Genomic DNA, 27,808 nt, shown 5'->3' on the forward strand with positions numbered 1-27,808 from the left:
AATAGTTCACATGCGTTTCCCAGTGTTCTTTCTTTGGGTGTAGCTGCTTCTGTCCATCATTTATCAATTGAAACTGAGTTAGGTCTCTTTGTCAAAGAAATCCACTTCCATCAGAATACATCCTCATACAATATCGTTGTCGAAGTGTATAATGATCTCCTGGTTCTGCTCATTTCACTTAGCATCAATTCATGTAAGTCTCTCTAAGCCTCTCTGTATTCATCCTGCTGGTCATTTCTTACAGAACAATAATATCCCATAACATTCATATACTACAATTTACCCAGCCATTCTCCAATTGATGGGCATCCATTCAATTTCCAGTTTCTAGCCACTACAAACAGGTCTGCCACAAACATTTTGGCACATACAGGTCCCTTTCCCTTCTTTAGTATGTCATAAAGACAGTTTTTGATAGTCATTTGTATGAAATTTTGAGTTCCAAATTTTTCTCCCTCCTTCCCTTCCTAAGAGAGAAAACTTTCTGATTGCATGTGTACAATCACTTCAAACATATTTCTACCTTAGTTGTATTGTGACAAAAGAATCAGAACTAAAGGGAAAAAAAAAAACATGGGAAATTAAAAAAGGAACAAAACCTCCAAAAATAGTATGCTCAGAGAAAAGTATTTATGAAGTATATGCAAGCAAGAAAAGCAAAGAAAAGGAAAATTCATTCACATTAAATATTCTTAACCAGGAGAAACAAATTTTATATTCTCCCTAGAAAAGTGACTGTCTTTCTCACAGTCATTCACAATTTAAATTATTTTGTATGGTTTTAAAGATTTTTTTTAATTTTTTAATTTTAATTTTTAAATTTTAGATTAATCTTGATTTATTGTTAATTTATATTAAAATCTATGAATTATGTTTTTGCATTTATTTTGTAAACAAAATAAAGAATTTACACACACACACATATGTATATAAGGTATACTTTTATTGCATGGTTAATAAGTAGTAGGACTGAGATTTGAACCCAGGTATTCAGATTCAAAATCTCAGATGCTTTCTATTATTCCAGCCTGCCTTCCTGTGACCAGATATAAGATATAGTAAATCCAGTGCCTATTACTTTTACAACTCTAAATTTGTTTACACACAATGCTGAATTACTGAAACTTTTAAGTATCACTGGGTGGTAAGCTTCTTTGGGGGAAAAACTATTTTTGATTTCATTTTTGTACTTTTGTACTTTTACAGTACTTTGAATGAATAACTTTTATGAAAACATTTACTAAGCTCTTTCTCATATGTTAAGTTCTGTGTCAAGTGCTAGAGATATAAATCAAAAAATGGAACAGCCTTTGTTTTAAAGAAACTTACACTTTAATTTGAGAGATAGAACACATAAAAAAGCATCCGAGTATTGGGTAGATGGAAAGTTTCGGAAGTCCAAAAAGTCTGGCTGTGGTGCCATTGGAAGACTCAAATATTTTTAAATTATATCAGATCTAATAACACCACTGGTTGGAAGGAGGCTGAAGACAGGGCAGTTGGTAAGGCCTTAAGTTTGTCAGGATGTGGCACAGTAAGACACAATGGTCCTCAGTCCCACAAGAAGAAAAAGAATTGATCACTCCCATCTTATCTAAGCAATGTGATCAGTTTAGAATTTGAATGGCAGTCAAATAAATAAACAAATATTTATAAAGCACTCTCTATGTGCTAGGCACTGTGCCAAGTGAAGGAGTAGGTTAAGGGGCAAAATAGAGGAGAGGAGAGGATTAGGAACGGCATTCATAAATATTCTGAATTGAATTTTAGGATTACAGATCTGATTTGAATTTTAAGATTATAGATCTCAATTTATGTCCCTATGATTCTTTCCAACTACCAGGCAATACTGGGCAGATAGTGTGCTAACTTGAATTGTTACAGGGAATTTCATCTATGGGGAATCTACTGAGACCACAGATTTCATCCCTAACATTGAGAGCCTTCTCTGGAACTTCCTAATATGGAAAAAAAAAAAGTTGCTGGTTATGCTTCTTGAAGATACTGAGTCATCTATGAATAACTAGTGCTGTTTTTTTCTCTGTTTCCTTGTATTTAGCCAATTGTTTTCTGTATTTTATTGCATACTTAAGGTTACTTCCCAATATTTACTACCTTTAATATGCTTTTACTAGATTTAATCTTGATTGTTTCTGTAATTTGGATTTTTAATATCACCCTTTACCAGAGGCTGTCTATCTGATAAACTATTAAAATACTATGCTTAGGACTATGTTGAATAATAAAAGTTCACATTTATGTAAAACATTTATGCAAAGTTTACAAAATGCTTCCCTCATTAGACCGCATGAGGTAGGTGAGGCATACAAATATCATTACCTCATTTTAAAAATAGTGAAATTGAGGCTGAGGATAATAAATCATACAATTAGCACACGTTGAAGTCAAGGCTTAAATCCAAGATTAGGGGATGGGAAAGTATGCTTAGATTGTTAAGGTCTTTTAAATGGGTTATATCAGTTAAGGAAGCATTCTTTTTTGCTGGAATTTTGAGTTTAGAGATGTAGAAAGAGTTCCACATATATACCTGTCTCATTTTACCTTTTTTTTTCTGAACAACTCACTGAGGAAAATCATATGGTTATAGATCTAAAGTAGACTACCTGATGTAAATTTTCTACATCATAGGTGAGAAAACTGAGACCCAGACTTATCAGCAGTCACACAGTAAAAAAGAATGAGACAGAATTCCAAGTTGGATCTTTCAAAATAAAGTCCAAAGACTTTGCTGAATCCATCAATTATTACTAGTGTGTGATCCATCCCAACTCCCACACAAAAAAAAATTCATTTTATAAAAATATTTCTAATATATAATGTTTTCTAGTTCCCAGACTTCTGTATTTTTTGTTGTTTTTAACTTGTTTCAATCAGGTGTAACTCCTTGTGATCCTGTTTAGGATTTTCTTGGTAAAAGATACTGGACTGGTTTGCCATTTCCTTTTCCAGCTCATTTTTACAGAAAAGGAATTTCAACATCGATCTTTGCAAAACCTTGCGTTCCAAATTTTTCTCTCCTTTCCTACCCCCTTCCCTAGATGGCAAGTAATCCAATATATGTTAAATCAAATATATATACACATATTTATACAATTATCATGCTGCACAAGAAAAATCAGATCAAAAGAAAAAAAATGAGAAAGAAAACAAAATGCAAGCAAACAACAAAAAAAGTGAAAATGTTATATGGTGACCCGTATTCAATTCCCATAATCCTCTGTTTAGGTGTAAATAGCTTTCTTCATTACAAGATCATTGGAACTGGCCTCAATCATCTCATTGTTGAAAAGAGCCATGTCCATCAGAATTGATCTTCATATAATCTTGTTGTTGCCATGTACAATGATCTGGTTCTGCTCATTTCACTTAGCATCAGTTCATATAAGTCTCTTCAGGCCTCCACTATATTCTTTTATTAATTAATTAATTAATTAATTTAATTTTTAAATAACTTTTTATTGACAGAACGCATGCCAGGGTAATTTTTTACAGCATTATCCCTTGCATTCACTTCTGTTCCAATTTTTCCCCTCCCTCCCTCCACCCCTTCCCCAGATGGCAAGAGTCCTTTACATGTTGAATGGGTTGCAGTATATCCTAGATACAATATATGTGTGCAGAACTGAACAGTTTTCTTGTTGCACAGGGAGAATTGAATTCAGAAGATATAAATAACCCGGGAAGAAAAACAAAAATGCAAGCAGTTTATATTCATTTCCCAGTGTTCTTTCTCTGGGTGTAGCTGTTTCTGTCCATCTTTGATCAATTAAGGCTCTCTTTATCAAAAAGGTCCACTTCTATCAGAATACATCCTCAAACAGTATTGTTGTTGAGGTATATAATGATCTCCTGGTTCTGCTCATTTCACTCAGCATCAGTCATGTAAGTCTCGCCAGTCCTCTCTGTATTCATCCTGCTGGTCATTCCTTACAGAACAATAATATTCCATAACATTCATATACCACAATTTACTCAACCATTCTCCAATTGATGGACATCCTTTCATTTTCCAGCTTCTAGCCACTACAAACAGGGCTGCCACAAACATTTTGGCATATACAGGTCCCTTTCCCTTCTTTAGTATCTCTTTGGGGTATAAGCCCAGTAGGAACACTGCTGGATCAAAGGATATGCACAGTTTGATAACTTTTTGAGCATAGATCCAAATTGCTCTCCAGAATGGCTGGATGTGTTCACAATTCCACCAACAATTGTATCAGTGTCCCTGTTTTCCCACATCCCCTCCAACATTCCCCATTATCTTTCCCTGTCATTCTAGCCAATCTGACAGGTGTGTAGTGGTATCTCAGAGTTGTCTTAATTTGCATTTCTTTGATTAATAATGATTTGGAGCATATTTTCATATGTCTATAAATAGTTTCAATTTCTTCGTCTGAGAATTGTCTTTCATATCCTTTGACCATTTATCAATTCCTCCACTATATTCTTTTAATTTTATATAAATAATCAATTTGCTTGCTATCTTGAGGAAGGGAAAAGGTAAGGGAGAGAGAGAAAAAAAAATCTGGAACTCAATATCTTACAAAAAATGAATGCTGGAAACTATTTTTACTATTATTTTACATAATTGGAAAAATAAAATAATATTGAAATTTTTAAAAGAAGAAAAGAATAAAATGATGAACAAAAACAATAACAACAATAACAACTATCTTTAACTTAATATATATATATATATACATATATATACATATATATATATATATATATATATATATATATATATATATATCATATGTATACCTCTGGAACCTGTGGATTTCTTAACAAATCCCCTTCTAAAACCCTTGAAAGATCATTGGATTATTAAAGAGTAGTCATATTATCTCTATTCAGTGGGTCTTAGATTTAGGGGGCCTCAGAAAGATTTGTCAATAGCTTTTCTTAGTATGTGGTTCTATGTGACTGGCACAGAATAGGCATTTAAAAACATACATTGGCTGAATTAAGCATTTATTTCCAGGTGTGCTTTATCTGGGATAGAATAAACTATGTCATACCTTCCTTATTTTAGGCAGTATATGTTAATTAATAGAGCTTAAAAATCACATTTTTTTGCAGAGTGGGGAGAGAGTCTGTATTATACTATGGCATACTAAGCTTCCAAGCCACAGAAACAAAACAAAACAAAATTACCTCAGATCTTCACATAAATCTTTCTGATTATATCTCACTACATCTTCACTTGTACAATAGATTTTTTTGGATCCTTATAGGACTTTTTTATTTATTCCAATTAATCTTGTCCAATAAAATTCAGTGCATTTTAATAAGAATTAATTAAATACCTAATATGTGCAAGACCAGATTTCTTTTTATATTCTTTTTATATCACTAGATTTATGTAATTTGCAAATTTGATAAGCAGGTCAACTATACCTTCAGACAAGTCACTGACAGAAATCCTATCAAACTGTGTGGATACCCATCAGTTGGGGAATGGCTAAATAAGTTGTGGTATGTGAATATAATGAAATATTATTGTTTTATAAGAAATTAGTAGGATGATTTCAGAGAGGCCTGGAGAGACTTGCATGAACTCATGCTAAATGAAGTGAGTAGAACCAACAGAATGTTGTACATAGCAACAAGACTATGATGGACTTGGCTCTTTTCAGCTATAAAATGATTCAAGCCAATTCCAAAAGATTTGTGATGGAGAGAGAGCCATCTGTATCTGGAAAGAGAACTATGGGGAATGAATATGGATCAGTATAATATTTTCACCTTTTTTGTTATTTGCTTGTTTATTTCCTTTCTCACTTTTTTCCTTTTTGAACTGTTTTTTTTTTTTAATGCAACATGACAAATGTAATAATATGTTTAGAAGAATTGCGCATGTTTAACCTATATTGCATTATTTGCTGTCTAGGGGAGGAGGGTAGGTGAAAGGGAGGAAGAAAAATTTGGAATACAAGGTTTTGCAAGGATGAATGTTGAAAACTATCTTTGCATGTATTTTGAAAATAAAAAGCTATTATTAAAAAAAATAAAATGAGAGGTTTTGCCACAGAACAGATTTTGTTAAACAGTTCATTACTCAATCTCCTTGAACTCAGTGTGAATTCTTTCTTAAATGTTTATTTGTATTCCATCATTGGGATTTCACTCCAACTTTTTTTTCATTGAGTTTCTTGGACAAGGCCTATGTGTTCAGGCTACTTAAATTTTATCCTAAGATGTCTACCTCCTGGTTCCATTAATCTTTGTTTCTACCCTTAGGAATCTCTCACACCTTGTTGGACTGTTGGTGTTGTATTACATTTGAGTTATTTGTAAAGACAGATGCCAAGAGATGAATAAATGTTGCTCTCTTTATTAAATGAGTTGGATTTAGAATTAAACTGATTTATCATCAGTATGTTAAAGATGAAGAGCAAATCTTCAAATTAATATCCCATTAAGACTAATTAGAAACACTCATACCTCATTTTTTCCCTCCTTTGTGCAAGAAACCAATATATCTTCTAAATAGGCTGGCACAAAACATAGTTGGCACTTGTATCTTTCTATGGATTTCATGCCAATAGAATCCCATCTACATTTAAACTGGGCTTCTATCTGAATGGCAGAAAGACCACTGCACATGCAAATAAAACTATAAAATCTGATTAGATGCCTCAAAAAAAGCATAGGGAAAGAAAGGAGGTTGAATTGATTTTCTTTTTAAGCATAGCAGACGTTACTCACTATAACTTGATGTTGTTTCAGTGTATACATATGATTAATAAATAATGATTATAAAATGAAACTGAGAAAATTTACTGACATGTGAAAAATGCCAATTACTTTGAAAAAAAGAATCTTTATTGACATAAGGATAGAGTAGAACTCTGCCTGATTAAACAAAGTTTCCCTCTAACTTTTCTGTAATCCTGACGAATGTGAGGTATGAATGTTCATTGTGAAAACAGTTTCAAAAATCTATAGTTATTTGGGGGGAAATGGCAAATGAATGAACAATCAATTAACGTTCTGCTATAACAACTCTTGATGTCCTTTGAAGCTGAATTGCTTGGGACTCATGTATTTAGTTATATTATAATTGAGACTGTCAACATCTATGCTTTAAACATCAAGTTAATATACCAGAACAGTTGTAAGGTGATCTTTGACATGGTGTGACATCCTTTTCTTAGATAAAGAGCACTTTGAGGAGGAGTTTATTTAAGGGAGAGACAAAGAGGCACTCACTATGTCAGCCAAATGTGGTCAAAGGGGCCTAGTTTCTTAACTCCTGCCCTAAACCAGAACTAGAGAGAAGCAGGGAGGGAAGGTGCTGAAATATATCTTTAATGCTCAAGCCAAGATAATAGCATTCTCCAATTGTCTGATGCTTGAATGTCCCCACATTAATTAGTTACATGCTCTTCACTTGGTTAATGGTTAATTTAACTATTTTGTGATTTTATTGTTTTCTTCCTGCTATTTTTAACCCAAATTTATCTCTGAAATAAATGGGAAGAAAAGCAGTTTAGCTTGAGAGTTAGGATTATACTCATGAGTTTAGATATTAGTCATACATTCTGGCATAAAATACTTCTTTCTCTCCTCTGGAAAATCCCTAAATTTGAAGTTTTAGCCAAAGACTAAGAAAAGTGATGATTACTTAAGAGGTTTGAAAATATCCTCTCTGATGATCTTTAGAAATAGCATATAATATCTATTGGTTTTTATTGTTTATATAATGCTCTTATTTTAATCTTAATATGGCAACTTTACAAGTTTGGATGATATCTTTTCCTTGTCATAGGATGGTGTTTGTAGAAAAGTGGCACCTTTGACTAAGTGTTTATGTTTTGCAGTGATAGAGAAATTGAAATATAAATACAGACTACAATATAAACATGTAAAATTAGTTCAGAGTTGTGACTTGATGGATGTGTATAAACCCAGGCAAAAATTAATACAAAGAATATGTCATTTACTATAATTTGAATTATTTTCTTTACATGGGTGTTCCTTCATAGTATATATGTATATGTATGTATCTTAGATATGCCCATGCAATATACAAACATAGGAATATAAAGCTTAAAATTTTACCATTCAGATATTAGATGTACGTAATGCTAAATTTGAAATATTTAGAAGCATCTGAAAAAAAAAACCCTGAATAGTTCATTTTTTAAATTTTTATTCAGATATTTTGACATCATTTGAAAATAGTCATAAACTTGCTCCATAATTTTCTTTGAATAACACAATTTTATCTCAAAAATGAAATTTGAGTTTTCTCTGCCTCTTTTCTTAATTAAGATTTTTTTTTGGACTACAAAAAATTGTCTTAAGAAAATTTACAGCAACATTAGAATTGAATTTGTGTTAAAATGATAATTTTAGCCTTTTAGCTAATGTATGTTGATAGTGCTTATCCTGATTTCCTAATAGTTCTTTCTTAAACTCTTTTTATATCCTGACTTCTCTCTTTGAGACATTAGATATGCCTATTTGAGTTAAGGTATGTTGTTTTGTAAAGACCTATATTAAAATGTAAATATGTTATATAGGGAGGATAATTCATTAAACTATTTGTACCAACTCATACATCGTCAAAGATTACTCTATCAGATTAGCTGGTGAAATAATTTCATAAAGAGATGGAATTGGGGTTAAGGAATATTGTGAAAATGGAATAGGTAGATTCTGATGACTAAAAGATGAAAAAGGTTTTGGCCAGGGAGACCAAGTTTGACTTAGATAACAGTCAGAAAATAAAATGAAAACACTGGAATCCTAGAAGACCAAAGTGCTGAAAAACAGGAAGTGTGCTTAGGTACTAGTTTAATACCCAAACTATCTCAGTTCAAGCTCGAAAAAAGACTATTTTTCATAGTTTTGTAAGTCATTATTTCATCTCACAAAATCTCACAATTTTCTAATCTTACAAATCATTTTTTAAAAGGAGGACATTTATTTTGCCCCGACACAAGAAGATGCACTAAAGATTGGAACAACTAGTTTCTTACTAGACACTGTCTTTCTCATCTCCATTTCAAGATATCTGTGGTCAGTATTAGGTCATAAAGATATGGTAACTTATGTAATCTTACCTACATAGCAAGTCTGACAGACAAATTCCAAGTAACTTAATGCCCTTACTTATAGTTGATCAAGAAGCAGAACCAAGGAGGCCATTATCCTAGAGGATATTTTTGTCTTCTTTTATATAAAGCCTTCCTATATCGTGGGGGAAAGAAAGTAATTATATTAGGGAAACATTGAAATAGAGCTTGGCCCCATTCTCTAGACCAGAAGAATGACTAGATGATCTCACAGACCGAATCTCAGTATATAGAACTACCTTACTTAACTTTCAGGGGCTTCTTTACATTTTCAGAAACTCAGACTTCTCCCAAAATTGGACCTGAGGTAAGGTACATGCTTATGTCTAGACATTCTAGAATAGTTTACATTTAAATTCACAGATTTAAGAATGTGTCTTTCTCTCTTCTTTACACAAGTGAGTGGTTATGAGTTTAGAAGGCTACAGATAACATTTCACTTGCCTAATATATTGGATGTTTTTGCTGAATTGTATTTTTATTCATTATTTTAAAGGATGATTTTTGGAAAGCAGATAGAGAAGGAGATATATTGAATATTGTGATGTTAAACAAAATCAGCAAAATAGGGTTTTAAAAAAAAAATAAATTCCATTTTAAGGAAGACTACTTGATGGATGACATTTTTGAGGCTAGATAACTAGCAAGCAAGCCATGAACAATTAGACAAGAAGCCATAATGGAAACTTTCCTCATTTATATTGAGATTCTTTTGTGATATCTTCTGAATTTACTTTGTCAGCAACCTCTTTACCCTGATTTTTTTCTATCAATGTTTTAATAGGAAGTGAATTCAAGATATTTTGAGTATGTACATCTATGATGGCAATGAATCATCTGTTACTGAATACTGGACATGATCTCTAAATAAACATTTTTGTGTCTTAATAGGAGTGAATGTTTTTTTTTTTTTTGTCTTTTCTTAATTGAAGATAAATGTGGATTTCATTTTTTCTTTAAAATATTTTAGAAAATTCAATTATCAAAAATAATGTATAAAAGTAATATTTCTGAAAATCAATTATAACCTCTATATTCAGATTTTTTTTGTTGTTTTTTGTTGTTGGTTGGTTGGTTTTGTTTTGTTTTGTTTTGTTTTGGTCCTCACTTTCCTTAAGCATTTGACAATAAACATCCCTTAACACTTTTTTATATTCTTCTCTGGCTTCTGCAATCCTGTTCTCTTGTTTTCCTTGTAATACCTCTGATTACTCTTGTCTTGCTGACTCTCTTCACCCTTCTAGCCCCAGCATTCTCTTTGAGGGTTTTCTTTTGTTGTTTTCTCTTTTCAAATTCATTCCTTGGTGATCTCTTCTAGTCCCATGCCTTCATTTCTCACCTTTGTAAAGCTCTGTCTTCCCAATGTCATTCCAACACATCGGACCAGATACTTCATAAAACAATTTGCCCTTACCTCCAGTAACAAGACAGCTTAAAATCTTTAAGGCATTTTTGTCTCTTCTTTTTTTTCTTACTTCTTTCAGTTAATCTGAAATTAGCCAGGTTCTATTCTTGTCTCTCTCCTTCCCCTCTCCTAATTCCCCGCCCCCCATACTTTCTACTACTTCCATTACTACTATATTTCTACACATCTTCATTGTCATCTACCTAGGCCATTGCAGTAGCCTTAAAGCAGGTCTTTTGCCTCTACTCTGTCCTATTAAACCTTTCTTTACACTACTCCCAGTCCAACCATCTCTAGGTTTGGATTAGATCAGACCACTTCTCTGCTCAAAAACAATTCAATGGTTCCCTTTTGCCTAATAATAAAATTTATAATCTTAAGCCTGACACTGTCAGTTCTCTTAAATCTGCTACCCACTTAAAATCTCATGCTCCTTCCCTCTACATGTTCTGTTTTTTCTAGTCAGGACTACTCATGACTCCCTGTATATAGCTCATTGTTGTACCTTGTTCTATACTGTCCTAGTGCCTGGAATAGCTTCTTCATTCCTTATTCCACTTTACTTCTTACCCATTTGTCTACCTAAATCGAAATTGACCTTCTTTAGGGATATCCTTCCCTTATTCTACCAAATGATAATGAAATCATATAGCACTGTACTCTCACCTTTTTCTAAATGAATGTATAATATATTTTCATAGAATCATATAGACTTGAAAGGGACCTCTGAGGTCAGCTCATGCAATTCTCTTGATTTTACAATGAAGAAAATAAGACTCATAAATGTCCAAGCTGATGCAAAAAAATTGGTTGTTTTTATATGTGCCATATACACTACTTAACAATAAGTACATGAAAGCAGAAATTGTTTCATCATTTTTTTATCTGTTCCAGGACCTAGTATAAGGCTTTACACAAAATATGTGCTTAATAAAGATTCATTGAATTGATGATACAATTTAAATAGGTTTACAAAGAAAGAACAAACATTAAATTTATTTGAAATCTTAGTGTGAAATTATAATATATGTGTACTTTGAAATCACTTCTAAAAATATGAAATATCTATACTCCAGTTCCTATAGAACTATGCTGCATGCAAGTCATATAAATATACCAGATCATTGATTCAAAATGAGATTTTACCTGAAAAATAAATAAAAGAGCATTTATTAAGTACTTGCTCTGTGCCAGATGCTATACTAAATAGCCAGGGATACATCACACATAAAGAAGGGGTGAGTGGAAAAAAAGTTAAGTAACAGAAATGGTGAGTAGAATCATAAGGCAGTCCACTGAAGTATCCTTCCCAGAAACAATGATCATATTGATTTGCTCACCATTTCTAAAACATTAGACAGAAAAGGAAGCAGCTATTCTGGTGGGGCATCTAGTCACTGCAGGAGTGGGTATGGATATGGCAAGAAAATGTTGTATTAGGCTCAATTAGAAGTTCACTGATTAGCACAATCCCCATGTGGGTTTTATTAGGAAGGGAAGTTAAGGTAAACAAGCATTTATTTAGTACCTACTATGTGCCAGGGACTATGATGATTGCTTTTTACAAATATTATTTAATTTGATCCTCATGAGAACCTTTGGAGATATTTATGGAGATATCCCTATTTTATAGGTGTAGAAAATGAGGCAGACAGCACTTCAGTGACTTGTCTTTTATCACAAAAGTTTGATATTCATTTTGATCACTTTATGATGAACTCATCTTAGTAGAACTTTGATCTGATAGACAGGGAATTATTAACTCAATATCTAATTAAATCAATAGCCAGAGCAGCTGAAGCTGTTAAAGGACATAAAATTCAAATAGTAGTTCCTAATTGTCCTCGCAATTATTTGAAAACATTTTATAATTGCCTTATGGCCAATACTGTCTCACAACTCTGATGGTGATAAGGCATTTATTTGATGCTTGGGACTCTGAAATTGTCACACTGCTACCCTTCTCACTTCATTGAACACTTACAAAAAATGTATAAAATGTCACCTGCTATTAATCATGGTGATGAAACCTCTCCAGCAGACATTGGAAAGAATCTATAGGATTAGCTGCAGGGTCATTATAAATTACTCTGGCTTTAGTGAAGCTTTAGTAGCTCGCTAGCTACATGTTGTACCATTTCCCACATAGGAATCAACACAACGGAAATGAAAAACAATGAAAGGGCAGAAAAGGCATATGGCCTTTGCTCCTGGAACCAGTGGTGGCAAAAAAGGGGAAGAAATTCACAAGAACCTGTCACTGTTGAAACATCTCGGTTCAACCCTACTTCACCAAAGATCAAGTGGAGAAGGCTAATCTCATTTTCTAGACACTTAAATCTCATTTTCCCAGGCAGCTTTACCTCCCAGTCTGTCCCACCTCTTAAATAGAATATCTTATTCTAAAGTGTCTTTTTTTAGAATGACAAACACAATAGTCCTGAATACATCAGTGTCACTCTAATTGTATTCAGAAGTTAGATAAGTGAAAGAACACAAAACATTCATTGATGTCATTCCTTCTATAGTTGTACTTATTTAATGTCCAGTCTTAGTGACACAATCACATTCTGTCTCTACATTAGAAATTTCTAGAAATATCTAGAGATATTACAATATCTCATATTGAGATATAGAAATTTGAAGTTAAAATATTTCATATACACTAAGACATTAAAAAAAAAAAAACAGAACAGGGCTATCTTTTAAAGTGTGCCTATATCTTTGGCAGCCTGAAACATGTTAGAATAAGCTAATTTTTATTTATGTTTAACTATTAGGACATTGGGACAGACATTTTATTAATGGTTTATGGACACTTTAGGTGGTAAGAATAGCAGCCTGAGCCTCTAGCTGCCAAAGGCAAGCTCCTAGAATACTTACAAAATTCAGCAAGTTAGTTTTGAATTATTCTCCACTTAAATACTGAAAAACTATATCCTCAAAGCTGTAACTTTCTATGAAATTTGAAGAAAACTCTTGGAAATCATTATTTTTATCTGGAGGTTAGAGGATCATATGAAATAAGCAACTATAGAAATATGGTATTAATGCCACTTGAGCCTTTCATGGTAGAACCTGTAAAAAGATTTTGTCAAAAAATTTGGTCTCCCTCTTGATTCTGGTTCCACAAATATAGAAAATGGTAGGTATGAATCCCTGAGAGTGTGACATAACTAGCCAGCTTTGTACCATTCCAATTAAATCAATGAATACTTATTGAGCACTTCCTATTTGTGGACACAAAGAGAAGGGAAAGTTTTTATCCTCAAGTAGTTTGTTACCTATTTGAACAGTCAAATAAAAAAAAATGCACAGAAATATAGATAAGGCAAAGTTTAAAAAAATAATGAAGAACAACAAAGGCAGATTAGCAGGTAATAGGACATAAAACCTCAGGTTGGTATTATCAGGAAAGGCTTTCTATAAAAGCTATAAGATAGGGCTTAAAAGATGGGAGGGAATTTGAAAATTCAGCTATTCTACACAAGGGAAATGGTATAATTAAAAGTATAGAAACAATAAAATACAAGCATATTTGGTTATTTGATTAATTTGATTATATAGATATATTCCATATATCATCCAAATATAACACAATTTTAAAAATCAGTCTAGCCATATCTGACATTCTTTAAAAAAAGCAAAACATTCCAGAACTATATATTTTGTATGTCTTATCAAAAAAGTTATGCAAGATATAATGAAAACTTAATAAACCATAGGTAGAGCAATATTTTTAGGTTTTAGAAACTCACCCAGAAAAGGGGGATTGATAATCACTTGAAATAATACTTGTCTTATTTTCTTTTAAAGATTAGTTTATAACACAAATGTCTTTATTTTAATACAAATAAAATAACCTTGAATGTTCTTTGAAAAGGGTTAATTAAAGCTTTGTCCAGTATAAACAAGAATTGTTATCACCATCATCATTGTTATTATCATCATTACAGAATTTTAGAATTAAAAAGGGTCTTAGAAATTACATAGTCTAACTGGTAACTGAACTATAACTTTCTCTGTAACACACCCCATATATTCATCTACTATTTGAAAAAAATGGAAAATGACCTTCTAAAGTAGCTCTATGGGTGGAGCTTTATCCTATTAGGTTCCTAAGACTTTATTGGTTTTCTGATCTCCTAGGTCATGAAAAGGATAGTTCACGAAGGATCAGTATCTCTGAGACTTGACAGATATACTACAGTCATACTTTTTGGGACCAAATAAAACAATTAAAATCTATCATCTACATCAAAGTTAACAAAAATGGGCTGTGGGCTACATGTGGCCCAAAATACTCCTAAGTGTGGTCTGAACCAGTTTAAAGTATGATGAAGATGGTGAATTTGCTAAATATTTTTGGTTAACATCAGCTGGCCTATTGGTTCTACTTGTTTATTATATAGAGACCAATGATTTAGATCCAACCATAGATTTGGACAAGAGGATGAGGTATGTGAAGAGTCATTTGATACTTTATATGTTGGCTACTTCAACACAGTCAGCTGACTGAAGGAACTATAATGTAGGCAATGTATAAGTAGGTTCGTTAAGCTTCTGCTATGTAGTTTAGTAGAATAAGGACTAGACTTGAAGACAAGAGATGGATTCAAATCTTAATTGTGTCATTTTTTAATTGTGTTGCCTTGAACAAGCAACTTCCTCAGTTTGAGGAAGTCTTTATCTGTGAAATAAAAATAATTACACTTGGACTCCTAACCTCTTAGAATTGATATGGGAAAAAGTTGTAAACCAAAGCTCTATATAAATTTGAGTTATCGTTACAAAATGCTACAAAATATCATCAAACAAAACTACCTTTTTCCTCCCCAACTTTCAAAGAATGTAACATTCAGAGTGAGGGACGGGGAGACATAGTCTTTCACCTATTTGGATTGGTACTATAATTATTTATAAAGGTGTAGCTCTGCTATAGTTCAATACAAACAATCCTGAATATATGTGGGAAAGCTATGTTTGTTTCTGCTATAACTAAATTGATTACCAAACAACCAGAATTGTTATTACTGTGTACCAATAAAGTATGCACTCACTATACCAGTCTTTCACTTTATTCACTATTACTGTCACTTTGCAGTCAAAGAACTCTAGATGGGTTTCTGTGCTGCCTTACATTAACATGCGAAAAGGACAGCATGACACTGTAACTTATCCAGTAAGGGAATACAACATTAGAATTGCCAGATTGCAATGTTTTTCATAGATGAGGTTCCTGAATACTCTTCTCTCTTTAATCCTTTTTCTGAGCTATTCTCTCTCTCTTTTAAAAATTTATTTGTGTATTTTAACACACAGTGTTTTATGAATCATGTTGGGAGGGAAAAATCAGAACAAAAGGGAAAAACCATGGGAGAGATTAAAAACAAACAAACAAACAGAAAAAAAAGAAGCATAGCATGTATGATTTACATTCAGTCTCCTTGGTTCTTTTTTTAGATGCAGATGGCATTTTCTTTCCAAAGTCTGTTGGTGTTGCTTTGATTGCTAAACCACTGAGAAGTTTTTCATAGTTGATTAGTGCATATTCTTGCTATTATTGTGTACAATGTATTCCTAGTTCTGCTTGTTTCACTCAGCATCAGTTCTTGTAAATCTTTCTAGGACTTTTAAAAATTAGCTTGTTTATAATATTTTTTATAGAATAACAATATTCCATTGCTTTCTTATATCACAACTTATTCAGCCATATCCCAATTGATGGATATTTACTCATTTTCCAATTCTTTGCTAGCACAAAAAGAGCTGCTACAAACATTTTTGCACATGTGGGTCTTTTCCCCTCCTTTATGATTTCCTTGGGATACAAAACAAGTAATGGCACTGCTGGATCAAAGGGTATGAACAATTTTATAGCCTTTTGGGCATTGTTCCAGATTGCTCTCCAGAAAGTTTGGATCATTTCACAATGCCACCAACAATGCATTAGTGTCTCAGTTTTCTCACATCCCCTCCAACATTTATCATTATCTTTTCCTGTCATCTTAGCCAATCTGAGATGTGTGAAGTGATATCTCAGAGTTATTTTAATTTGCATTTCTCTAATGAAAAGTGATTTAGAGCATTTTTTCATATGAGTATCGATAGCTTTAATTTCATCATCTGAAAACTATCTGTTCATTTGCCCACTTATCAATTGGGGAATGATTTGTATTCTTATAAATTTGACACAGTTATTTATATATTTTAGAAATGAGATCTTTATCAGAAACACTGGATATAAAAATTTTCCCCCAGCTTTGTATTTCCCTTTTAATCTTGTTTCTATTGGTTTTGTTTATGCTCTTCATAATAGTCTCTAGTTTTTCTTTGGACATAAATTCCTCCCTTTTTCAAACATCTGATAGGGAAATTATACCTTGTTCTCCGAATTTATTTGTGGTATCTTCTATTATGCCCAAATTTTGTATCCATTTTGACCTTATTGTGGTATGGGGTGTGAGATATAAGTCTATGCTGAGTTTCTGACATATTATTTACCAGTTTTCTCATCAAATTTTTTCAAATAGTAAGTTATTATTCCAGAAACTGAAGTTTGGGGTTTATCAAAATACAAGATTGCTATAGGTCTTGATTATTGTGTTGTGTGTATCTAATCTATTCTATTGGTCCAGCACTTTATTTCTTAGCTAATACTAAATAATTTTGATGACTGTCGCTTTATAATATAGTTTTAAGTTTGGTACTGCTAAAGCCACCATCCTTTGTATTTTTTTTTCATTAATTCCCTTGACTTTCAGAAGAATCCTGTTATTATTTTCCCTAGTTCTATAAAATAATGTTTTGGCAATTTGATTGGTATGACACTGAACAAATAGATCAATTTTGGCAGAATTGTTATTTTTATTATATTAGCTCAGTCTAGCCATGAACAATTCATATTTTTTCCAGTTGTTTAGATCTGATTTTATTTGTGTGGGAAGTGCTTTGCAATTGTGTTCACATAGTTCTTAGGTTTGTCTTGGAAGGTAGACCCCCAACTATTTTATTTTCTCTATAGTAATTTTAAATGGAATTTCTTCTTCTATCTCTTGCTGAGGGGTTTTGTCAGTAATATATAGAATGCTGATGATTTTTGTGGGTTTATTTTATATCCTGCAATTTTACTAAAGCTGTGAATTTTTTCCAATAAGTTTTTGGATGATTTTCTGGCATTCTCTAATTAGATCATCATATCATTTGCAAAGATTGATAGTTTTATTTCCTCATTGCCTCTTCTAATTCTTTTTATTTCTTTTTTTTTTCTTATTACTAAAGCCAGCATTTATAGTGCAATGTTGAATAATAGTGGTGATAATGGGCATCCTAATTTTACTCCTACTCTTATTGGGAATGCCTCCAGCTTCTCTCCATTACAAATAAGGCTTGCTGTAGGTTTCAGACAGATACTGCTTATTATTTTAAGGAAAGCTCCTTTATCCCTATGTTCACTAATGTTTTTTTTTTTTAAACAGGAATGGGTGCTGTATTTTGTAGAAAGCTCTTTCTGTATCTATTGAGGTTATCATATGATTTCTGTTGGTTTTCTAATAGTTTTCCTGATATTGAACAATCCCTGCATTCCTACTATAAATCCCACTTGGTCATAGTGGATTATTCTGCTGATAAATTGCTGTAATCTCTTTGCTAATATTTTATTTAAAAAATTTTGCATCAATATTCATTAGGGAAATTGTTCTAAAATTTTCTTTTTCTGTTTTGACCTTTCCTGGTGTAAATATCATTATGATATTTGTATCATAGAAGGAATTTGGCAGTACTCCTTCTTTACCTATTTTTCCAAATGGTTTGCATAGTACTGGAGTTAACTATTATGCCCCTATGGACTACTCTAACTTGGTAGCTCCTCTTTGAGCTACTCTTAATGCCCATTAGTCAACAGCACATCTAGGCCACACTTACCCGTCTTCAGGCACCAACCCAGATCCACAGAGACAGACCACCAGTAGGCAGTGGTGAAGTGAAAGAGAACTTTATTCTTAGATAGCATATATTTATACCCCCTTGAGGATCAGGGAGGAAGGGGAGGTCCTCTAGGAACCAGGACAGGCAAGTCATGATGAGATTGGCCCAAGAAGGAGGAGGGAGGCATGCTAGGCTTTGAGAGCACTAAGGGGGAAGACATGGTACCTGGGGTCAGACACCGCCTCCTGGGGCTATGCCTCACCTCCACATAGGACTCACCTGCCCTTCGCAATTTCTCATCCCTCAGGTCCTCCCACAGGCCTTGAGCCACATTCCTTGCTCCCAGAGGCTTTTTAACCCTTATAATTAACTATTCCTTTAAATGTTTGGTAGAATTCACTTGTGAATCCATCTGGTCCTGGAGATGTTTTTTTCTTAGGGAGTTTATCAATTACTTGTTTAATTTCTTTTTTCAAAAATTAAGTATTTAAGTTATTTATTTTTTTCTATGAAGGTGGGCAATTTATATTTTTGTAAATATTTATCCATTTCAGTTAGATTATCAGACTTGTTGCCATACAGTTGGACAAAATAGTTCCTAATTAATGCTTTCATTTCTTTTTCATTGGTGGTAAGTTTTCCATTTTTGATACTGGCAATTTTTTTTCTTGCCTTTTTCTGATAAAAATAATTAAAATTTTTATTATTTTGTTAGTTTTTTTCATGAAACCAACCCTTATTTTTATTTATTAGTTCAATCGTTTTCTTACTTTTTATTTTATTAATCTCTTCTTTGAGTTTCAGCATTTCTAATTTGGTATTTAATTGGGCAGTTTTAATCTGTTGTTTTTCTAGCTTTTATATTTGCATACCTAATTCATTGATCTCCTGTTTCTAATTTTTTTTTATTCATGTAGCTATTTAGAGATATAGAATTTCCCCTACGAAGTGCTTCGATTACATCCCATAAATTTTAATATGTTGTCCCATTATTGCCATTCTTTTCAATGAAATTATAGATTGTTTCTGTTGATTTGTTGTTTGACCCATTAATTATTTAGAACTAGATTATTTAATTTCCAATTGGTTTTTAGTCTATATTTTACTGAATATAATTTTTATTGAATTGTGGTTTGAGAAGGAAGCATTTATTATTTCTGCCTTTTTGCATATGATTGTGATGTTTTTATGCCCTAATATTTGGTCAATTTTTGTGTAGATGTGATGTACTGCCAAGAAAAAGGTGTATTTCTTTCTGTTCATATTCAATTTTCTTCAGAGATCTATAATATCTAGGTTTTTCTGAAGGAAAACAGAAGAAAAAGAAAAGATTTCTTTTAGGGTATTATCAATATTCTAGGATTCAGACATTTAATATACTGGGATCAAAAAGTTATTCAACATGACAAAAAATGGAAGTGAAGGTGAGCAGAGCCAAGACAGCAGAGAGGAGACATCTGAGCTCTCCCTGACATTACTGGAAATTAACATCAAGTCAAGCCTCTGAACTAGTTTTAGAGTGACAAAACCCACAAATGTTTGGAGTATAACAAATTTACAGCAGAACACATTTTGGAAAAACTTCATAAAATATCTGTTTCGATCAGGTGATCACAGGAACCCCGGGCCTGTGGGCTGGGAGGAATCTACAGCAGAGTTAGCTATTCTGCCTTCATTGCAAACCAGGAGATCATCAGATTAGCTGCAAAATATCCAATACAAATTAAAAAGGCAAATAAATGATACCCTGAACCCCAGAATAACACAGGGTCTGGCCACATCAACCCAGCACTGGAAGTTAGTCAATAGCAACCGGTTCAGCCACCATTGCCTGTAGAGGAAGGCTGCATAATACCCCCTTTGACCTAAAAGCAAACCTCAGCCTTCAAAAAAAAAAAAAAAATGAACAAAAAAGAAAAAGAAAAAAAAAAAAAAAAAACTCTGACCATAGATAGTTTTTAAAAAGAAAGAGAAGAACTAATTTCAAACCCTAAGGAAACTAAAAGCAGATCATTTCCAGATGAAGCCCCAAAGGATAATGTGAATTGCTCTCTATTTTTACAAGGCTCTGTTGGAAAATTCAAAATAGCATCTTAAAAGAGAGGTAGGAGAAAAATGGGAAAAGGAAATAAAAACTTTGCAGACTGTTTGAAAATGGAAACATAAATTATTAGAAGAAAAATCCTTAAAAATAGGCTTAGTGAAATGGAAAAGGCAAATAGCTTCTTAGAAAATAGATTTGACAAAATGGAAAAAAAAAACAACTTCTTAAAAAACAGAATTTGTGAAATGGGGGAAAAAATTGAACAAAAAAACTCATTTAAAAATTCAATTGGCCAAATAAAAAAAGAGCTTAAAAAGATTACTGAATAAAATAATTCACTAAAAATTGTAAGTAAACAAGTGAAAATGAATGACTGACTCAATGAGACATCAAAAATTCATCAAACAAAACCAAAAACATGAAAAAAATAGAATAAAATGTAAAATACCTCATTGGAAAAAAATTGATCTGTTGGAAACCATGATTTTTTTTAAAAAAGAGCCTATATATTATATTTCAGGAAAACATCAATGAAAACTGTTCTGATGTTCTAGAACCAGAAGGTAAAATACCCATTGAAAGAATTCATCAATCACCTCCTGAAAGAGATCCCCAAATGGAAAACTCCAAGGAATATCATAGCCAAATTTTAGAATTATTAGCAGTCAGAAAGAAATAATTCAAAGACTGAGAAGCCATAATCAGGATTACTCAGGACCTCTCAGCTTCCCCATTAAAGGATTTAAGGGCCTAGAGTCTGATATTCCAAAAGGGAAAGTAACTTGGATTGCAACCAAGAATCAACTGTCCAGCAAATTGAGCATTATCTTTCAGGGAAGAAGACAGACATTCAATGACACAAGTAAATTTCACTTATTCTGATGAAAAGACAAGAGATGAACAAAAAATTTGATCTCCAAATACAGAACTCAAGAAAAGCATAAAAAGGTAAAGTTGAGTATAACTTTGTTATAGGTATACTTAGTGCAGATATAATTTGATTTTAATGTAATAATATAAAAAAAACCCTAGAGTTGGAAAGGGGATTGTAGTGAAAGAAGAGGAAAATGGAGGTTAAATGGAGGAAATTATATCTCATGAAGAGGCAAAGAAGACTTATTATGTTGGGAGAAAGAAGGGAGGAGGGATGGACATTGTGTGAATCTTACTCTCATCAATTTTGGCTCAAAGAGAGAATATCAAATATATTTATTTTCACAGAGAAACTTGTCTCACCTTCCCTAAAATAGGGAAGTGGGAGGGGAAAAGGGAAAAAAAAAAAGAGAAGACTAAATAAATAAATTTAATAAAAGGGGGAAAAGAAGTAGTAGGAGAAAAGTATAAGAAAGGGGGAGGGCCTTTAAATGGGAGGGCTGTTTGGAGAGGTGGTGATCAGAAGCAAAATACTGGGGAGAAGGGAAAGGGAAGAGAAAAGCATAATTTGGAGTAAGTATTCTGGCAAGAAATACACAGTCATTTTAACTGTGAATGTGAATAGGATGAACTCTCTCATACTATGGAAGCAGATAGCAGACTTAATTAATTTTTTTTATTTTGAAAAAAATTTCTTTACAGTACACTTCTTCTGCACTTACTTCTGTTCCGACTTTTTCCCTCCCTCTCTTCACCCCCTCCTCCAGATGGCAAGCAGTCCTATACATGTTAAATATGTCACAGTATATCCTAGAAACAATATATGTGTGCAGAACTGAACAGTTCTCTTGTTGCATAGGAAGAATTGGATTCAGAAAGTAAAAATAACCCGGGAAAAAAAATGCAAACAGTTTACACTCATTTCCCCCTGTTTTTTCTTTGGGTGTAGCTGCTTCTGTCCATCATTGATCAATTGAAACTGAGTTAGATCTCTTTGTTGAAGAAATCCACTTTCATCAGAAGGTTCCAGTTTTTCCCCATTGCATGTGATGCTTACTGACGGTTTTAAATATATGCTCCTGACTATTTTAAGGAAAAGTCCATTTATTCCTATCCTCTCAAGTGTTTTTATTAGGAATGGATGTTGGATTTTATCAAATGCTTTTTCTGCATCTATTGAGATGATCATATAGTTTTTTGTTAATTTGGTTATTGATATAGTCAATTATGCTAATAGTTTTCCTAATATTGAACCAGCCCTGCATTCCTGGTATAAATCCTACTTGGTCATAGTGTATTATCCTGGGGATGATTTTCTGTAATCTTTTTGCTAATATTTTATTTAAGATTTTAGCATCAATATTCATTAGGGAGATTGGTCTATAATTTTCTTTCTCTGTTTTTAACCTACCTGGTTTAGGTATCAGTACCATGTCTGTGTCATAAAAGAAATTTAGTAGGACTCCTTCAATCCCTATTTTTTCAAATAGCTTATATAGCATTGGGGCTAATTGTCCTTTAAATGTTTGATAGAATTCCCATGTAAATCCATCTGGTCCTGGGGATTTTTTCTTAGGGAGTTGATTAATAGCTTGTTCTATTTCTTTTTCTAAAATGGGACTATTTAAGCAATTTACTTGTCCTCTGTTATTCTAGGAAGCCTATATTTTTGGAGGTAGTCATCCATTTCACTTAGGGTATCAAATTTATTGGCATAAAGTTGGGCAAAGTAACTCCTTATTATTACTCTCATTTCTTCTTCATTGGTGGAAAATTCTCCCTTTTCATTTTTAAGACTAACAATTTGATTTTCCTCTTTCCTTTTTCTAATCAGATTTACCAAAGGTTTATCTATTTTATTGGTTTTTTTCATAAAACCTATTGTTAGTTTTATTTATTAATTCAATAGTTTTTTTTTTTACTTTCAATATTATTAATTTCTCCTTTTAATTTTAGAATTTCAAGCTTAGTATTTGATTGGGGATTTTTAATTTGGTCTTTTTCTAGCTTTTTAAGTTGCAAGCACAGTTCATTGATCTTCTCTTTCTCTATATTATTCAAGTAAGCCTCTAAAGATATAAAATTTCCCCTTATTACTACTTTGGCTGCATCTCACAAATTTTGGTATGATGTCTCATTGTTGTCATTATCTTGAGTGAAATTATTAATTGTATCTATAATTTGCTGTTTTACCCAATCATTCTTTAAGATGAGATTATTTAATTTCCAATTACTTTTTGGTCTATTTACCTCTAACTTTTTGTTGAATGTAGTTTTTATTGCATCGTGATCTGAAAAGAAAACATTTACTATTTCTACCTTCCTGCATTTAATTTTGAGGTCTTTGTGTCCTAATATATGGTCAATATTTGTATAGAGTCCATGAACGGCCGAGAAGAAAGTATACTCCTTTCTGTCACCATTCAGTTTTCTCCAAAGATCTATTATACCTAATTTTTCTAATATTCTATTTACCTCTTTAATTTATTTCTTATTTGTTTTGTGGTTTGATTTATCTAATTCTGAGAGTGCAAGATTGTAGTTTTGCTGTCTATTTCTTCTTGCAACTCTCCTAATTTCTCCTTTAGGAAGTTAGATGCTATACCACTTGGTGCATATATGTTTAATATCAATATAGCTTCATTGTCTATAGTACCCTTTAGCAAGATATAGTTTCCTTCCTTATCTCTTTTAATTAGATCAATTTTGCTTTTGCTTGATCTGAGATAAAGATGGCTACACCTGCTTTTTTTTTACTTCCCCTGAAGCATAATAGATTCTGCTGCAGCCTTTTACTTTTATTCTGTATGTATCTCCCTGTTTTAAATGTGTTTCCTATAAACAACATATTGTAGGGTTCTGGCTTTTGATCCAGTCTGCTATCTGCCTCCACTTTATGGGAGAGTTCATCCCATTCACATTTAGGGTTAAAATTACTGATTCTATATTTCCTCCCATCCTACTATCCCCAAATTATGCTTTTCTTTTTCTTGCCCTCCTTATCCCATTCCCTAGTATTAAACTCCTGAGTCCCACTTGCGTCACACAACTCTCCCTTTTTAGAATTCTTCCCTCCTCCCTTTGAATTCCTTCTCCTTTCTTGTACTCTTCCCTTATTACTCTTTTTCCTTTTCTCTTTTCCTCTCCCACTTTTTAATGATATGAGAGAAGATTCTCTGTAAAAACAAATGTCAATTATTTCCTCTTTGAGTCAACTCTGATGAGAGTAAGATTCACACAATGTTCCTCCCCCTCTTATGATAGGTTTCCTTTGCCTCATCATGAGATGTAGTTTCCCTCTTTTTATCTCCCCTTTTCCCTTTTTCTGGCACTATCCCCTTTCCATTTCTACTTCCTTTTTTTATGTTATATCAGTAAAATCAAATTATTCATGTAATTTTTATGTATATCCACAACAGAAATACAGTTCTCAAGAGTTCCTTTTACCTTTTTCTACTTCTCTTGAGTCCTATGTTTGGAGATCAAATTTTTTGTTTAAATCTGGGTTTTTCCTTAGAAACAAATGGAATTCCTCCGTTTCATTAAATGTCCATCTTCTTCCATGGAAAAAATGCTCAGCTTAGCTGGGTAGTTTATTCTTGGCTGCAATCCAAGTTCTTTTGCCTTTCGGAATATCAGATTCCAGGCCCTTTGATCCTTTAATATTGAGGCAGCCAGATCTTGAGTGACCCTTATTGTGGCATGTTGGTATTTGAATTGTTTTTTCTTGGCTGCTTGTGAGATTTTTTCTTTAATCCAAAAATTCTGAAATTTGGCCACAATATTCCTTGGAGTTTTTATTTTAGGGTCTTTTTCAGAAGGTGTTTGATGAATTCTTTCAATGCCTATTTTACCTTTTGGTTCTATTACTTCTGGGCAGTTCTCTTTGATGATTTCATGTAAAATAGTATTTGGGCTCTTTTTTCATCAAAATTTTCGGGTAGTTCAATGATCCTCAGGTTGTCTCTCCTAGATCTATTTTCCAGGTCTGTTGTTTTTCCAAGTAAATATTTGACATTTTTCCCAATCTTTCAGTTTTTTTGGTTTTTGCTTGACTGATTCTTAATGTCTCAATGAATCAGTCATTTCTATTTGTTCAGTTCTGATTTTTAGTGAGTTATTTTCTTCAATAACTTTTTTTTACTTCTTTTTGTATATGTGCAATTGAGTTTTTAAATGAGTTGTTTTGCTCCATGGAATTTTTTTCCGTTTCACTAATTTTTTTTAGTGAGTTATTTTCTTCTTCCAATTCACAAATTCTGTTTCCCTGCACTTCTTGGGAGTTTTTTACCTTTTCCAATTCACATTTCAGGAAGTTGTTGCTCTCTTGCATAGCTTCTCTTTCCTTTCCCCATTTTTCTTCTAGTTCTCTTTTAAGTTTTTTAATAATCTCTTCTAGGAGAGCCTTTTGAGTTGGGGACCAACAATTGTCTGGAGATTGTCTGCTATTAGTCTCCTCAGAATTGAAAAGCTGCTCTCTATATAGTTTTTCTATATAGAAAAAGTATAGAAGCTATCGATCATTCTTTTGATTTTTTTACTCATTTTTTAAAGCCTGTAGAGTCTGCCTTCAGGGCCAGGAGGTTACCAGCTTCCTCTGCAGAGCAGTGATAGGTGTATGGATGGGTAGCTCTCCTGCCAACCAGCTACAAAGAGCAGCGAGGTACTGGAGTGCTCTGGGAAAGAGTTCCCCAACCTGAAGTAACTCAGGCCTGCTGGCCCAAGCTGGGAAAGTGCCATTTAAAGAACCCTGCTGTGCAGGTTAATGATTACCCTGGGACTAGACAATGAGCAGCGAAAGTTCTACTACTCCAAGCCAAATCCCACCCTGGGGCTGTGGCTGAGTAGTGAATAGCCCTGCAGGGACCAGAAATGTCTCTGCTCCGGACAACACAGTCTTGATGGGGAAGTTCTATTGCCACAGGCCAAGCCCCCCACTGTGTAAATTAGAGGCTGTGCCCCCATGCCGTGCATATTTGTAAATGCCCCCACAAAAGCCCTGTATTGCAGGATGTAGCTGCAGGGCTGTGTTAATGGTCTGCCTGAGTCACTTCCAGTTTTGAGTGGTTACAGCCAGATCTTGTTAGGTTCTGGTGTTTTTTAGAGAGTACCCTCCGTTTTAGGCTTTAAATTCTCTGCCAGTTTACTGCTTTGTAATCAAGTCAGAACAGTTAGCCTATAGCAGAATTGTCTCTATAACTTTTCTAGCCACAGAGATCACCCCTGCCCCTGGTCTGTTCAGGACACTAGTCTCTTCCTGCCTGTGCTGGTCTGTTCCTCGCCCTTCAGGACAAACTTTTCCTGGCAATCTTCCAGATTATCTGGAAGAATTATTCGGCTGGTGAGTTGTTCTGCTTCTAATCTTCGTGTGTTTTTACTAATCAAGGGCTATTTTTGAGGCTGAATTTAATAGTTGGTTGTGAGGGGATGAGAGGAGCTTAAAAAGTCACATGTACCTTTTCTGCCATCTTGGCTCCGAGATTCTAGCAGACTTAATTAAAAGTCAGAATCCTACAATATGTTGTTTACAAGAAACACATTTAAAGCCGAATGCTATATACAGAGTAAAAGTAAAAGGCTGAAACAGAATCTATTATGCTTCAGGTGATGTTAAAAAAAAAAGGCAGGGTTAATGATCCTGAGCTCAGATCAAGCAAGCAAAAACATAAATAGATCTAATTATAAGAGATAAGGAAGGAAACTGTATGGAATAGAGAAAGATAAGGTGAGGAACTTAGAGGAATGTATGAATTCTTTTTCTGTATTTTATTTTCATTATTTCTGTGTTTCCCCTATGACCTGTAGAATATGTGCAGGCTCATATTTACTTGAGCCTTGGCCAGTTAGAAACATATTTACTTAACCTGAGCTGATGACATTTATTGGTATTTGACATTTATCGATATTTAGTCTATTGGCTGGACCACTGTCTGCTTGATTAAGTCTGAAGGCCTGACTTTCTGTTTCCTAGAAATTGGGAGATTTCCATTCTCTCCAAATAGCAACAACTAATTAGATGCCTCCCCCTCTCCTTCTTAACCTACCCTTTCTTTCTCTTTCAGATTTGATAGGAGCAATGGGCAGAAAGTCCCAAACCATTTACATCTATAGCTTATGGAGAAAGAATTAAGGGGAAAGTTGTTAGAATCCTAGTATTAACTCAGTGGAATTGATACAATGCTTATTGATTCACACATTAGAGCAAATCCTTACAAGGTGTTAAGTTACTAGTATTGATAGAAACAATGCTTAAATTAACACCTTTGAGAATTCACACATTGGCTCACACATTGGAATTCACAAGTGTGGGAGATACACAAAACTTTGTAACTTTGCGAATTCATACCTCCCATAATCTCACTCTCAGAGGAGGAGTCAACCTTTGGGTTCACACCTTTAAGAGATCATATATAAGATGCTCTTAGAGTTTCAGTCAGTCAGTTAGTTAAG

This window comes from Antechinus flavipes, chromosome 6 (genome assembly GCF_016432865.1).
Source record: "Antechinus flavipes isolate AdamAnt ecotype Samford, QLD, Australia chromosome 6, AdamAnt_v2, whole genome shotgun sequence".
Lineage (NCBI taxonomy): Eukaryota > Metazoa > Chordata > Mammalia > Dasyuromorphia > Dasyuridae > Antechinus > Antechinus flavipes.